This window comes from Musca domestica, unplaced genomic scaffold (genome assembly GCF_030504385.1).
Source record: "Musca domestica strain aabys unplaced genomic scaffold, Musca_domestica.polishedcontigs.V.1.1 2, whole genome shotgun sequence".
Taxonomy (NCBI): domain Eukaryota; kingdom Metazoa; phylum Arthropoda; class Insecta; order Diptera; family Muscidae; genus Musca; species Musca domestica.
The window spans coordinates 3,528,830-3,545,484 of NW_026712249.1; the positions used below are offsets into that span (position 1 = coordinate 3,528,830).

The 16,655-nt window shown below is 34.5% G+C and overlaps 1 long non-coding RNA gene across 1 annotated transcript in view; it reads right to left on the reverse strand.

Moving 5' to 3' along the window:
• Positions 1–491: 491 nt before the first annotated feature.
• LOC131802153 (uncharacterized) overlaps positions 492–16,655 on the reverse strand; it is a 152,357-nt gene continuing 136,193 nt past the window's right edge. Inside the window, exon 3 of the long non-coding RNA XR_009342061.1 lies at positions 492–688. This is a non-coding gene — a long non-coding RNA (uncharacterized LOC131802153). The remainder of the gene's footprint in view (positions 689–16,655) is intronic.

Here is a 16,655-nt window from a genome sequence, read left to right on the forward strand (position 1 = left end):
GATCGATGCTGGGTGAGCAGGAAATTCTATTTCACCTTCTCACAGTTGTATGATCCTGACCGGGTTGGTTCCAGCGGTTTTTAGTTTGCCTTCAATAAGCGTTTAAACTTTCTGATGACATTTTTAATATTGTCCGAAAAAAATAACTTATTTTTGAAGTTTTTTTCAAATACATAATTGGAAGATTTTCCAATGCTGTATTGCAAGATGTCAATAACACACACTCGGTAGGAAATATAATATTTTAACATTTGCAATATTATAATTGTTTAGGTGAAAAATAAAATAGGTCAGCCATTTGTTGGACCCACATGAAATTTCATGGTTTTTCATTGCCTCAATTAAAATTCAAATCGACCAGAAACCACTCCACAAAATGTAATTTCACATAACCTTAAAATATTCCAAAAGATATGCATACCTACTTCTAAATGGAGAGACAAACAAAGCAAATACACATCCTTGACGATGAAACAAAGATGGACAAAATCTTAGGTTAAATAATTGTTTTATTAATTTGTCGAATTCGTTATCGTCTAAGCACAACAATAATTATGTAAAAATATTTAATTTGTTTCCATTGTCTTCGAAACCGAAAAAAGGAAAAAAATATTTCTTCTGAATTTCATGGTAAGTTACCTCAAATGGATGAGTGTTTAAGGAAAATTCATCGGTCCATTAAGATGTTCTGAAAGAAATGAAAAAGGAGGATATCACTTTGGATGTGTACAGAAGTTATTCATATCTATTATTAAAATGAATCGATATACACATGCATACAAACATAACTACAATATATAAATAAAAATGTATGTAAATTATGGATTTACTCCATTATGAATGAATGATTTTCCTTTTTTTGGGTGAGTATTGATTCCAATGGAGTATTGTTCCAATGTGTACAAAGGACTTCATATGAAAGAAAGAACTCAAAAGGAACAAAAGAAAGGTGGAAGGACTCTGTATTTGCGTTTCTGTAAATTGCCATTACAAAAAGTGATGCCTTTATTGCGTTTATTGCTGTCATCACTCTCGTTCTCAGCCTCTCCCTCTCTCTCTCCCTCACTCTTTGGTCCATTGTAATGAAAGAGAGTCTAGCATGTCAAACATATTTGCATCCAATTTGTGTTTAAATTTTGAAAACAACAATGGATGAGTTCAAATGTATTTTCCTTTGTTTTTATCGATGAATTGTGTGGGTATTTAAATAGGTCTTTTTTTGTTAACAAATACCATATTTTTCTATTATTTGGTAGTTAATTGTTTCACAGTTATTGACAGGCAAGGTCTGGTTTTATTTTATTTTTAATTTAGAAATGCATTTTACAGATTTTATAATTTCTAGGTGTAATTTTTCATTTGAAGGTCATGCGCGAATTTTTCATTTAAATGTCCTGGTCCTGCGATAATTGTATTAACTCCTAAGTGCGGGCGATAAACTACTTCATTCCACCTATTTGAAACTCCACTGAGAACAAACAAACACGAAAAACATATTTAAACATTATAAACATGGTCAAAACAAGTAAGCAAAAACTATAGTAGTGCGGGGTCGACCATGTGATACCCTGCAACACTTCAATATGTTAAAAGCCCCAATATGTCAAAATCGAATTTGGAAAATTTCGCTTATGAAATGATGTTATAGATCCCTGTCAAGATGTTACCCCTAGCTTTTTGATCGGAGGCCTTTGCCCAATATTTACGCACTCCCTCGTGTTATTAGGTATTCCAAAATGCTAGACTTCTTCCCTGTCCTTCTTATACAAAATTCCGTGTCGATTGGTTTTCAATTATGACATGTAGAGCAACTGCAAAATCAGGAAAATTTTAATTTTTTTGTCCACATCTTCAAAAACAAACAGACTTAATTCTGACCCAAACCCCTACCTCCATGCAAAATACTATGAGGACGATAATTGTGACCTGTATTTAATACCTTCAACACACAGTGTTGAGAAGTGTAGAAAAGCTTTAAAAAATCTATAATTACAATTTTAAGTCAAATTAAAAAAAATCATGTGATAAAAAATATGAGAAATATTGAAATTTAAAGAAAATGAGGAAATAAATTAACATTTGTCTTCTTCTAACCGTAGACTATTTCTGGGGGAGGTACTAAAAAGAGGGACATAATATAACCCATCTTCACTAATGATTTAATGTTAATAGAAATATGGGCAATCGATATTTTAACTTTTGTGGGGGTGGTACCAGAAGGATTGGGCAGAAAAATTCCATATACATATCAGATCTCTGGTTAATATATATATTTAGATGTATCAAGTTTGAATAGAATCACTGACCTGACTTGTAAAAATATATGTTCGATTTTCTTTAAATTTTTCACATCCCAATATTTTTTATCAGTATTAGTTGAAGTGGAATATTTCGGTCCACTAGATCTGGTATCTCACGTACATTTCAGTATGTTTAAAAATTATTAGATTTATCATATAAAGCAAAGAAAGACCAAATCTGACACGTTGTAATATTTATATCAAATATTGGCCAAGTTATGACAGAGATAAGTATTTAAAATTGTGACCCTTTGTGGGCGAGGTATAAGAAAGGGTAGGCCGATATCTTTCATATTCACACTATGTTAAAAGATATTGGGATGAGTGAAATTTAAAGAGAATCGGATGCTCATTTCGCATTTTATGAGCATTTTGTTATTTCAAATTTTGACCCCTTTGTGGAGGATGCCCCAGAGGGAGTGAACCGAAATATCCCATTTTCAGATGTTGTGTTTAACAAATGTTGAGATGTTTGCTATTTGAAGAGAATCTGATGCTTAGTTGGTATTTTATAAGAGATAAATTTATTCCCTCGTTGTGGGGGAGGTACACGAAGGAGTGGTCCGATATATTCAATCTTCACACCTAGTCTTGTGTTGATAGAAATATTCGGATGAATAAAATTTAAAAGTAATCTGTTTCTCATTCCACATTTTATGAGTGTTTTGTTATCCAAAATGTTGACCTCTTATAAATACTCTTAAATTTAAAGAGTATAGAATGCTCATTCCGCATTTTATGAGTGTTTTATTTAAAAATTTCAGCTCTTTGTGGAGGAGGTACCAGAAGGAGAGGATCGATATGTTCTATCTTCACACCAGATCTTGAGTTATCAAAACTGTTAGGATATAAGGAATTTTGAAGAGAGTCTGATGCTTATAAGAGATATAATTATTCAAAATTTTGACCCTTTGTGTGGGAGGGTTTCCGTTAACCGATATAATCCATTTTCGCATCTGACATAGCATTGATCATCAAAATTGGATGATCCTTTCATTTCCTGGGAAATGTTGACCTTTGGTGGGGGAGGTACCAGATGGATTGGGTCGATAATTCCCATCTCCGAACTCGATCTAAGTTTGACAATAATTTTACGATGTATCAAGTTTGGATCAATTCGGATACTTCTTTCGAGAGTTATCGAACGCACCAGCCAGACAGACATATAAAGGGACGGACCAACATCCCTAGATCGACTCTAAGGGTCCTGAAACATATTTGAACCAGGGGTCTACACCCGTTATTTCGATGAGGCACGTTTTGGCCGCATCATCTGTAGCCATATGGCTGAGGGTATTGTGAGGCTCAAAGCTTGGGGATGGAAATTACCTTTAGGGCCTAGTATATTTTTTGTTCGGGTGGATGGTTGTTGTATCGAGGGGTAAATCGATGAATTCCATATTCTCACAAATACAACTTTTTAGACATATTCATGGGAAAATGTGCCAAAAATCATTAAAATACCGAATATGGGGAAATACCGCTATTTGCGGCTATACATAACGTAGACCAATACGTATAATGTTTCGCCACCGGAGCTAGAACCCATTACGACAAACAAATACCAATTTTTAGACTAATCCGTGGAAAAAGTGGCAAAAATAATCAAAGTACCGAATATCGGGAGGTGCCGTTATATGGGAGCTATACCAAAACGTGGGCCGATACATCTAATCCTAGCATCCTAGACACAATACAAATTGATCTACTAATTTTTGACGCTCTACGTCAAATAATGTAAGCTGTATCGTGATTTCAACAGACGGATATGGTTAAATCGACTTAGAATTTTATGCTGATTATGAATATATATACTTTATGTGGTCTACGACGAATATTTAGGGATGTTACAAGGTGGAGGGTATAAAAATGTCAATATAAGTCCAACCATTGGTATGACCTTTTCCTAGTAGTTTTATTCTTCTTTTGCTCTTTTAATGTAATGTGTAAGTTCCGCTCAAAAGCATTATATTTCCGGAGCAGTGAATTATTAACCGGATACTACCTTAAAATCTAGAGTATAACTCCACATTATTGCTACTGTCCCTAATTATATCGTTTTTTTATAAAAGGCTTTATCAGCTAAGCTAAGCTACTTGAAGTTAGAGGTCTCCTCCCTTTTTTCTCTCAATAATTCGGTTCGATTTTTATTTGCTGAAATTTATTAATTGATACATTTAATATTTTTTTTAATCCTTAGGACCCCATAATCATTGACACATGTATGACCAACGATTTATGCAATAATTGAATTGTTAATTTGCCACGACAATAGCAGGTCCATAAATTAACTTTCACTTACGATATTCCCAAGGGTCCTTATGGGGGACAAAGACCACCTATGAATGTGGAAGCAAAACAAGTCGGTTGTTCACACGATCCCTATTTTATTCAAACATTCATTCATTCATATTTTTGAGGCACCTAACACAGTAGCCAGCAGAACAAAAGACTCGGGAAATCACATCCGCCATAAAGACAAAAACTCAAATATTCGCATCCTAAGTAAAGGACGTTTTTCCTAATTGCCTACTGTCTGGTGGTGCAGGTTATTTCGCAACAATGAACTGGGCATTGACACTTCCTTCCTGTTGTGTGCTGAAAGCAAGTGAATCCAAAGATGTTGTCGGTGCATCGATGCTGATGATGGTGGTGGTGGCTGTGGTGTGAGGTGTTCAATAGGCAACTTCCTCAAGGGTAACTCAAGGGACGACAATAAAACAAAGAAGTGTCGTAAAATAATTCAGGCTGTCCATTTGACCAGGTTGGCTAATGATTATTGAAATCCTTTCTTCTTCTTCTTCTTTTTATTAATACATTGACATGTCACTGGTGTGGTTCTAATGATCCCAAAAATGCTGGCAATCTTACCTCTTCGCCCGAACAATGCTTTCAAAAGAATTTTCCCAAATTGTTGATCGAATAAAAGGAGGGAGACTGAGGAGAGGGGGAGAGAAAAAAAGAAGTGTGAAATGCGTATGTCCGAGTTTGGTCGGTTGCATTTCCCAGCCATAATCAATTGCAGTTGCACCTGATTGTGACGTGAAATATGGTTTTCCACGCAGTGACCTGCTGTGCGGCAATACAAGGCAATGTTTTTAATGCCGCACCGTGCACAGTGTTCTTGTTGCTGAAAAGAAAATTTGAGAAAAAAGTTGTATGTTTGTGTTTTTTAAATTTCCACACGACCGCATTTCTGCAGGAGTATTTGTCGATGGTCAAGTGGTTATTTTAGCATTCAAACAATTTTTATTTTATAAAATGAAGGTTTGTTCCAGAAAACCAAAAAAAAAAAAAAAAAAATATCGACTACTTAGGCCGTCTGTGCAGGAGTATTTCTCAGTTATGGTTATCTTTTGAAAATACTTGAAATTATCCATAGCTTTATATTCGGGCTTCCTTTGTGCATGGTAACGGCTATATGAAGAACCTTAAATGATAGATTTCCTTCAAATTTTGCCCATACCAATTCGGACGGATTGGTGCGTTGTTGCTTGTCTTATAGAATACCTTTAAGAACTCATATATTTCATGCACATCTCCCATTTATTTAAACATTTATAAATTTCGCCCAGAATTAGGCATAGACCATCTTTCCCCCTTGTGGTATATACATTTCAAATTTGTATACCCTCCACCATAGTATGGGGATACATTAAGTTTGTCATTACGTTTTTAACACCTCGAAATATACTTTTGAGACCCCACAAATTATATATGTTTTTGATCAGCATAAAATTCTATGTCGCAATGTCCGTCCGTCTACCCGTCTGTGGAAATCTATCTAGCTTCCGAACGAAATAAAGTAGGTTGATAAAATTTTTCTCAAATGTATATATTATGTCTGCAGGACTTTTGGTATTGAAAATGGGTCCTGTAGGTTCACGCTTTAGCCCCATATAAGGGTTTCTCCCTATATTTGGTATTTTGATGATTTTAGCGACATTATTCTTCGGAATTGTTTCAAATTTGGTATTTGAAGTTCAAAATGGATACAACCCAAGACAGAAAATTGTCTGTGCAGGTGTACGTCTTCGTATAGCCCCCATATAACGGTAGCTCCCGATATTCGGTATTTTGACGATTTTAGCGACATTATGCACCGATTTTTTTAAGTTTCGCATTTGAGTATTGTAGTGGCTTATGACAAAAGACCTTAATATAACAGCCACACTTGGTATTTTTAAGATTTTAACAGAATATATAACGGATTTTATTATTTTTGAAAATTGACAAATTCATTCCAAAGTTTGGCCCGACCGAACCCACAGCCTATTTATTTGTTAATTTTAATTTACATATTAATTACTTGAAAACACTGTTCCCAAATGATCTTCACTCAAATAAAAATATTTCATATGTTTTCTTTTTTTTACTGGGTATAGGACACCATTTGACCCCCCGAAATGACCTCCGCTACCCACGAGCAGGGGGGAAGCATCAGCTAAACACCAGTTGCAACGTAATTGTTTATTTGACAGCATCAATAAATTATTCTCCAAAATGACTAGTGGTCATTGTTATTGTTCTGTGTCCGAACCCCCTACTCCCTTTTTTCCAAATGCATTACAACAATAAAACGCCGAAGAAGAAGAAGAAAAAACCATCAGTCAAAGAAGAGTTACCGTTTGTTTCTTTTTTCTCTCCCCCCTCCACCCACTCTACTTTCTTTCTTTGCTGTCCTCCAATTCTCATCACCATCATCATCAGAAAACGGTGGTCTTACATAATTGTAACCATTTATTGCCCGATTCAAAATACAAAGGTGATTTTCATCTTTTATTTTTGTTACATTTCACATTTCGTTGTGGCCGTTGTTGTTGCTGCTGTTGTTGTTGGTAGCATGAATTGAAAATAGAAATTTGAGTGTGTAATTTTTGTTTCTTTCGAGTCGGTTCGGGGCATTCAGAGTCGGAGTTATAAGCTTCAATTCATTCATTCATTCTTCAAATTTTTTTTCAGTCAGCATTGTTTCATATTTTGGAAAAATGCCACCAACAACAACAACAAGCTAATAATAATATTTTGGAATTCTGTCAGTTTGTCGGTTCGTCGTTGTGTTTTTTTCCACCTTCCTTTGTCCCAACTTGTATGGTGTGTTGCTGTTGTTTGTAACTATCGTATGGTATGTGTTCGACCCGAAAGAAGTTTGACTCGCTGGCGGGATCTGGAAGTTATGCGTTGACGTTTGTTGTAGTTGTGTTTTTGTTACTTTTTTATTACTCTTAATTTTTCCCCTAATGTTTATGTTTTTATGGGTTTGGTGAAGTCGTGGCATCGAATTAATTCCATCTTTTTTTTTTTCCATTTCAATTCTTTTTTATTGGATAGTTTAGTCGCCCTCCCGGTTGAATTGTCGGGGATTATTTCAATTCATTCCATTTACGCGCGTGTGTGTGTGTGCAGGCCAACGCAGAGAAATATTCCAGTAGCTGGGCGGGCGGTCAATAGGAAATTTTCTAAGAGATTCTTCCCCCACCCTCTCTCTCTCTATTCGCAGCTTTGAGGTGAGGTGTCTTGCTACTGCCATTATTATGGGCCAAAAATTATTCATTGACAGACTCACGTAATGTTGTAACTGGCGTAGCGTTTCTAATGACACGTTTAGTACAGCCTCCATGCAGCAGCCCATTAAATATAGTGTCTGTCCAGTCGTCCGTCCGCCTAGGCGTATGATATCATTTGATTTGAAGTGCAGATGTGTGTCAAAAAGGTCAATTTATAGTTTGTCTTTTGTTTGTAATTCCATCTATTTTTTATTTCACAGTTTTTTAGTCCTACCACCACCACCAACAACACCATCAACAACAACAACGGCAACAGCAACTGTGACCCGAGAAAGGAAACAAATTTCGAACAGGAGCCGCCACAGCCAGCGTTCCACTTCATTTGGGTAACACGATTTCCTGCAATGCCAACGTTCGGCATTGATTTTCTCTTTGTTTTGATTCTTTCTCGCCCGCTCGCTCTCCCTCTCTTGTGTTCTAGGGTTCATTTTTAATGCATTTCCAATTTCATTGATATTAACACGGAAGTCCAAACTATGACCATTAAATATATCCCCATTCATTGTTTTTTTATTTTATTTTATTTTCATTTTTTTTTTGTTGGTAATAGCCATTTGATTTCCATTCATAGTTTTATGGCCATCTGTAGGCCAAATCGGTAGTGATTTGATTGAACAATGCCTGTCGCTTTTTTATGAACTGAAAACTGAAAAACGATTTCCTTATAGGGACATATGCACATACATTGAACTGTAGGATGATAAAGGCGACTTAAGGAACCTTAATGTGATCTTTGTTATAATTTAAAAAAAATATATAATTAATTTGTAATAAAAAGTATTGGGTGACATCGGATAAAAATATATATGGGAGCTATATCCAAATCGGGACCCATCTCGATAAAATTTGGTAAAGATATTTCTGAGCAGTATTTGATATTTTTCCCTGAATATCGTTGTTACGGAGTGCATATTACGGTTGTGGGTAACAAATATAACAAATCGGATAAACAGTATATTTGGGAGCTATAGCTATATCTGAACCGATATTCACCAAATTTGACATACTAGCTTCTAGACTCAATTCGGTCGTAAGTGCCAAATTCCATCCTATTTAGACAAATATTAGACGTTTGGTGCACAATCCAAGTTAAATCGGACGAAGTTATTGTATATATATATATATATATATATATATATATATATATATATATATATATATATATATATATATATATATATATATATATATATATATATATATATATATATATATATATATATATATATATATATATATATATATATATATATATATATATATATATATCCAAATCTTAACCTTAACATATTTCCCCAAATATTGTTGTTGCAGAGTGCATATTAGGGCTGCGGAGGACAAAAATAACAAATCGGATGAACAATATATATTAGAGCTATAGCTATATCTGAACCGATTTCAATCAAATTAATGCGAACTGTACTTTGTTTACAAAAATACATGGACAGACCACCTTGTGGTGTAAGGTATAAAAAGCTAAGTTCGGCCGGGCCGAACTTTCGATAATCTCCACCATTTGGAAGGAACATGAAAATTTTCAAAAAATTCCGAAAAATACCGTTTAAATGATGTCCTTTATACGGTGGAGGATCTGCATGAGTAATTTTTTGTCATAGGCTGTAGTACCCATTAAGATCTTTAAATACGAAATTCGATACAATCCGGTGAATAATGTCTTTAAAATCAGCAAAATACCGTATAAAGGGAGGTACCGTTGTATGGTGATTACAACAGACAGATAGATAGACGGACAGACAGATATCGCTAAATCGTTTTAGAATCTTACCCTGTTCCTGGATATATACAGGGTGAGATGAAAAAACTGCAACCAACTTCAGATTGCTGTCATTTCTAAGCCACTCGTCTAACATCTGTCGGACGAGTGGCTTAGAATTATACCTGTGACAGCTCATTATATTGTTTACAAGCATACAAACTCATTTTGATGAGAATTTCCCAGAAAAAAAGTTATTCGTGATGGAATTCAAGCGTGATAGTGATGATGATTTCTTTATATTCGGCTGGAAAACTACAAGTGGATGTCGTTAGAGTACTCCAGCATTTAAATGTGAATAAATCTTTTGTGTCTCGTACCATCGCTCGTTACCGTAGTCATGGAAGTGGACAGAAGAAACCAGCAACATCAGAAGAAATGGTTCGAAAAGTAAAGAAGCGACTTGATCGAAACCCGCGTCGCAGTTGTCGAGAAATCTCTCGTGAGATGGACATATCACAAATATTGAAAAATAAGCTCGGGGTAAAGCCATTGAAATTCCAAAAAGTGCAAGAACTTACACAGCAACAGAAAGAAAATAGACTCAAAGGAGCTAAAGAGTTGCTTCGATTGGCCGAAAGAGGTGAACTGTCGAATTTGGTTTTCTTCGATGAGAAAACATTCGTTGCCAGCAGTTTGTAAACAAACAAAATGATCGTGTTTACTTGCCAAAGAGGTCAACTGAAAATGTGCACTTTCGGTTGGCCACCAGGACTAAAGCGCCGGCCATGGTGATGGTGTGGGCCGCCATAACAGCTGATGGTCGCTCTCCCCTCGTATCAATCGACCGTGGCATCAGAATATATGCCGAATATTATCGCGAAAATATTCTGGAGGGTGTATTAAAGCCTTGGGCAGGCAAACATTTTGGCTGCAGACCTTGGACATTCCAACAGGACCCAGAACCATCGCACTCAACACACGCCGCCCAAGAATGGTTACCAAATGAGGTTCCTCGCTTCATTTCCAGCGCACTATGTCCACCAAAATCTCCGGATATCAATCCGTTGGACTATTGTGTCTGGAGTATTTTGGAAAGCAAGGTTGGCATACCAAAGTATTGATCACCTCAGGCAAGCGCTTCGCCGGGAATGGGCCAAAATAGCGCAGAGCAACATTCGGACAGCGTGTGACGGTTTCATTGGCCGTTTGAAGGCAATAACTCGTGTCAAATGTGATCAATTCGAACAAATCTAAACTTATTCTAAAATTTTATGCTTTTTCCGACATTTTTTTGCTTTTATTCAATAAAATTTCAAAATAAAATGTAAAAATTATGGCGATTGACTTTGTTGCAGTATTTTTATGTCATCCTGTATCTATCAAATTATTTTCGAAATGAAAACCTGGTGAACTTCCAGTTTAAGTCGGCATTAACGATGTTAGGAGTTTGGAAAATCCTATCTAGAAATATTTTAGCAAATATGTTTTTGTTCTAATTTTTTCTTTTGATGATAGGGAAATCCCGTCTCTGCTTTTCGAAAAAAAAAACAAGAAATCATAAATTGCTATTTTACTCTGGTCTCTCAAAAATATTTCAATAAACTATAACAAAATATTGACACATTTCAACAGAATTCAATCACATAAAGAAGTTCTGTTTCTAATGTATTAAGGCTATTCAAGTGAAGCCACATGTCGATTGTCTTGTAGAAAATAACATTTTTTTTTTAATTTCAATATGTTCCGAAAGAAAATTCAAAATAAAATATACAATTAAAATTCCTTATCATGTAGATTTTATTTTTTTATTTTCTACTACTAATTGGTTTGTTTGTCAGTCAGACGACGATCGATCGATCGATCGACGCATACAGGTGCTGGCCGCTAGAGACCCGCTAGAGCAACAATAAAAACATTTGAAGTATAACGAACTTGATCGAAACTTGCTAATTTGCATTTGAATGCAAAAATGATAACAGACAACAGAAAACAAATTAATTAACATAATTGCCAATACCGACCGATTCCAAATTCGAATATCAAAAAAAAAAAAAAGAAAAAAAATTAAATGCGGTCTAATTTCAAACTGTCAGTTTGGAAGGTAGGCAGGCCGACTTGCTGGCTATGTGGCCAGCCTGGTATTTTTAGACACTAAAATTTGTTATTTATGCGGTGATGAGTTTGACAGGTTTTCGTTCAAATCCATTTATGATTAGAGCAGACATTAATTAAAATGCAAAAACAAAATAAACACGGCCAACAATGCCGTAGAGATAATATTTTGAAATATTTGAGAAGTTCTCAAATGTTGAGATATCTTTGCAAAAAATAAATGAAAGAAAGAAAGACAAACAAAAAAGCCATGATTTAGTGGCGCCTATGAGAAACATTTGTTTTTTCAAATTGAAATAATTCATGTTTGGAGATTAAGAAATATTTCCGGGATTGATTGAGGGTTTCAATATGAGAAATTTACTGTTTTTAGTAAATCATTTAAGTTTTCAGCGAAAAATTACGATTTTACAATATTGTCAGGGTTAAGGAAGGGGAGTAGTAACCAAAAGCATTCAAATATTTAGACGTGGAATTTTGTGGAAAATTTGAATTTGTATTAGTATGAGTATTTTTTTCAAATTCATACTGAAAGTTCCCACAAAATTTTTAAAATTCTTACTTAGCAAATCTTTTCTTGTAAGCCTCCTTCTTTTTGCGAAAAAATCAGTTTTTCTTGATTACCTGGTGATATATTTGTACAAGAAATTTGAAAAAAATTATTTTAGCAATGAAACAAAGTTGCAAAATGGAAATATATACTATTCTGTGCTATTTTTATGAAATATACAATTGTTATCTACTTTGTTCCCTTTATGGCGGACAAAATTATTTTTTTATGACAAATCACCAGATTTCTTGTTTTCATATTACACCTAATACGGATAAAAATATTGGTATGTGCAAAATTTGAAGGAAATCGAATATTTATATCCATGTTTTATGCGAAATCATAAATTGCGACATAGCACATACTTATATCAGATTTCAGGTTAAGAGAAGTATTTAAATATAGCATGTTGTAAAGAATATAAGCATTGGAAGTTATGACCATTTGTGGATGAGGTTCCAGAAGGGGTTCGCAGATATATATTATCTTCACAACAGATCTTGTGTCAGCAAAAATATTTGGAAGTGTGAAATTTTCCAAAAATCTTGAACCCTGTTTGGGGAGGTACCAGAAGAAATAGTCCGACCTCTACCATCTTTATAACAGATATTGTGTTGATGGAAGTATTGTGATGTATCAGGTCTAAATGGAATCGGATGTCAATTTCGCTTTTATGAGCTTCAATAGTCAAAACTTTGACCCTTTGTGGATGAGGTACCAGTAGGAATGTTCCGATCTGTACAGTTTTTATAACAGATTCTGTATTGATATCAGTATTCAGATGTGCCAAGTCTAAATGGAATCGGATGTTAATTTCGCGTTTTATGAGCTTAATGGGTACTCAAATTTTCGACCCTTTGTAGGGGAGGTACAAGAAGGAGTAGAGAGATATTCCATCTTAAAACAAGATTTTGGATTTATAAAAATTTTGGAATGTGTAAGATTTTAAGACAATCGGATTCTTAAATCACAATTTATAATTATATAATTTTTTTCAATTTATAATTAATATAAAATGTATAATTATTCAAAATGTTTACCCTTTGAGGGGGAGGACCGATAGTATCCATTTTTGCACCTGGCCTAGAACTGACGCAAATATAAGGATTTGCAAAGTCGAAACAAAATCGTTATTATCATTTCTCTTTCTGTGCAGAAAATATAGTTTTTGAAAATGTCGACTTTTTGTGGGAGGTACAAGAAGGAATGGACCGATATAGCATATCTCCGAAGTCGATCTAAGTTTGACAAAAATATTACGATGTACATAGTTTGGACCAAATAGGATATTCCCTTCAAGAGTTATTGTGCACCAGCCAAATAGACAGACGGACTTCGCTAGATTGACTCCAATACGTTCCAATATATGTCTTCTTGTGTTTATAGCAATATAGGGATTCGCACCTAATCGAGCACTTACAAAAATATCGAGATTTGCAAATTTTACACAAAATCGATTTATTCTTTTTCCTTCAATAGAGTACATTATTTTCTTTCAACATTTTGACCTTTTGTGGGGGTTGGGAGCTCGATCTAAGTTTTACAATACAAAAAAAAAAGGTTTGACAAAATCGTATTTTCCAAATGTCCTGAACGGATTTGGTTCAAAGAGACCTAGGGTCTAAAACCGTTATTTAGACTAGGCATGTTTTGACAGTATCAAATGATATATACCCTCTCTAGCTATATGACTGAGGGAGAGAAAGAACACTCCCATTTTGCTCCAACTCAGTGCTAGGTCAGGTGCGAAATTGGACAATATCGGTAAACTCCATCAAGTACCTCCCACACAAGGAGTCAAAATTTTGAATGATTATAAATCTAATAAAATGTGATGTTAGTGTCCGATAGTCTTTAAATCACACACATCACAATATTTTTATGAATTCAAGGTCTGCTGTGAAGATGGAATATATCGGTCCATTCCTTAGGGTACCTCCCTCTCAAAGGGTCAAAAGTTTGAATATCTCTGAAGCTAATAAAACGCGAATTAAACATCCGATTCCATTCAAACTTGGCACATCTCACTATTTCCATCAAGACAAGATCTCTTGTAACTAAATATTTCTCTCTCAAGTATAAAAATGGATTACTACTCCATAGAGGGTTAACAATTTGAATAATCATAACAGAAGTCAAAATATAAATAATCGAACATTGGCTGAGGGTATGCATCTGTTGGCTAAATGTACTGATAATTTTTAACTAGTTTAATTGTTTAGAGTAGGGGGAAAATAGCAAAGTTTAAAATGGCCATAACTCCTTAAATATTGACATTTCGGGGTTTTTAGCTACAATTTGTGATTAGTTTTTAAAAGAGGAAAAATAGAAAAGTTTAAAATGGCCATAACTCCTTAAATATTGACATTTCGGGGTTTTTACCTATAATTTGTGATCAGTTTTTAAAAGAGGAAAAAATAGCATAATTTAAAATGGCCATAACTCCTTAAATATTGACATTTCGGGGTTTTTAGCAATAATTTGTGATCAGTTTTTAAAAGAGGAAAAATAGCAAAGTTTAAAATGTCCATAACTCCTTAACTGTTGATATTTCGGGGTTATTAGCTATAATTTGCGATCGGTTGTTAAAAGAGGAAACATAGCAAAGTTTAAAATGGCCATAACTCCTTAACTATTGATATTTCGGGGTTTTTAGCTATAATTTGCGATCGGTTGTTAAAAGAGGAAAAATAGCAAAGTTTAAAATGGCCATAACTCCTTAACTATTGATATTTCGGGGTTTTTAGCTATAATTTGCGATCGGTTGTTAAAAGAGGAAAAATAGCAAAGTTTAAAATGGCCATAACTCCTTAACTATTGATATTTCGGGGTTTTTAGCTATATTTTGTGATCGGTTTTTAAAAGAGGAAACATAGCAAAGTTTAAAATGGCCATAACTCCTTAACTATTGACATTTCGGGGTTTTTAGCTATATTTTGTGATCAGTTTTTAAACGAGCAAAATAGCATACTTTATGGTACTAAGTTTGATACAGGGAATGAGAAAAAGGTGATTTTGGAATTCAGTACTTTGGAACGTTATGGTACTGAATTTGGTCGTATTAGCGTTGGTATGCGGGTTACTGGGGAGTGTAAGATGTATGCAATGCTATATTTTTGGAAACGAAAAGTACAAAATGGTACTGAATGTGGTAAATAGTACTGGTATTAGTATAACTGTGATTGTGCGATTTTTTAGATGAAATCCTCTAAAACCTTGTTGATGTCACCTGAGGTTTGTACATTCATAAGAGGATCTGCAGATCAAATACAATTAAGTCCTTTATAAGTAGATCTACAAAAAATCTACACAATTTCGAAAAGATATTTATATTTCTAAAGATTAACATGTATCCCATATGAAGATTCACGCATTATAGATATAAAAATGTAAATATTCTTCCATTACAAGATTTGCAATAAAGTAATTTTTTCACTACATACAAGAGGGAGGGTACCCTCTTGTATGTAATGTAAAAATTCTCACTCACCCCAAATACCTACCTAAATGTAGAAAGTGAAAAGTGACAACAAAATTTAAAATTCATTGCCAGAAGCTTTCTTTAATCATCGGGGATTAAAACTAATCTAATCCAAATATCAAATCAAATTACTGCCACTGATGGTGGTGGTGGCCCGGCTCAAAACTGCAGATTTCGTTGGCACTGATGCCAGGATCCACCACATGATCACTCGGATAAAAAAAAAAAAAAAACGAAAAACATTCCATAACGATAACAATTAATAAAGTAATCGATCCGAATATCCTGAATCGGCTTCGTCTTTAAAGTTATTAATACACCGGCAAGAACTGCCTTGGATATTGCCGCCAACATTCCAAAATTGTGTGATCACTCTGTTAATCTGAAACCAAGCAAACCAAAAAGAAAAAAATCGGAATATACGAGTGAAGTCAAGTATGAAATTTTTATTTGAAAACTGTGAGATTTATTTTAATACCTCTGCTCGTCGACTTTGTCGCCAGCAGACGCTCGATTGGTAAATGAGTTTGTTTTGTTTTTTGTTTTTCCTCTTTGGGCCTCTAAAAGTCACAAAATTTCGTTGGCTTTAAATGATTGGTAAGATATTTAATGTTGTTGTTGTTGTTGTTGTTGCTGCTGTTTTGTGAAATGAAAAATATCAAGATGTGAAAAAACCAGAAGCGTAACGAAACAGATAGAACTTTTGCAAAGATACCATCAAAGTTATGCAAAATGTTGACTTTTTTTGGTTTGAAGACAAGTTCAGCGAAAGGGAGAGACAGAAAAAATACGATAAGGTTATGTTCAGTGATGGCTGACTTTGGGGATGTCCTACCAAAGGGAATTTTGTAGATTTTATGTGTCAATATTTAAAATGGATACAAGTTGCAGATATGCAGCTTTCATAGAGGTCGACAATATTATATGT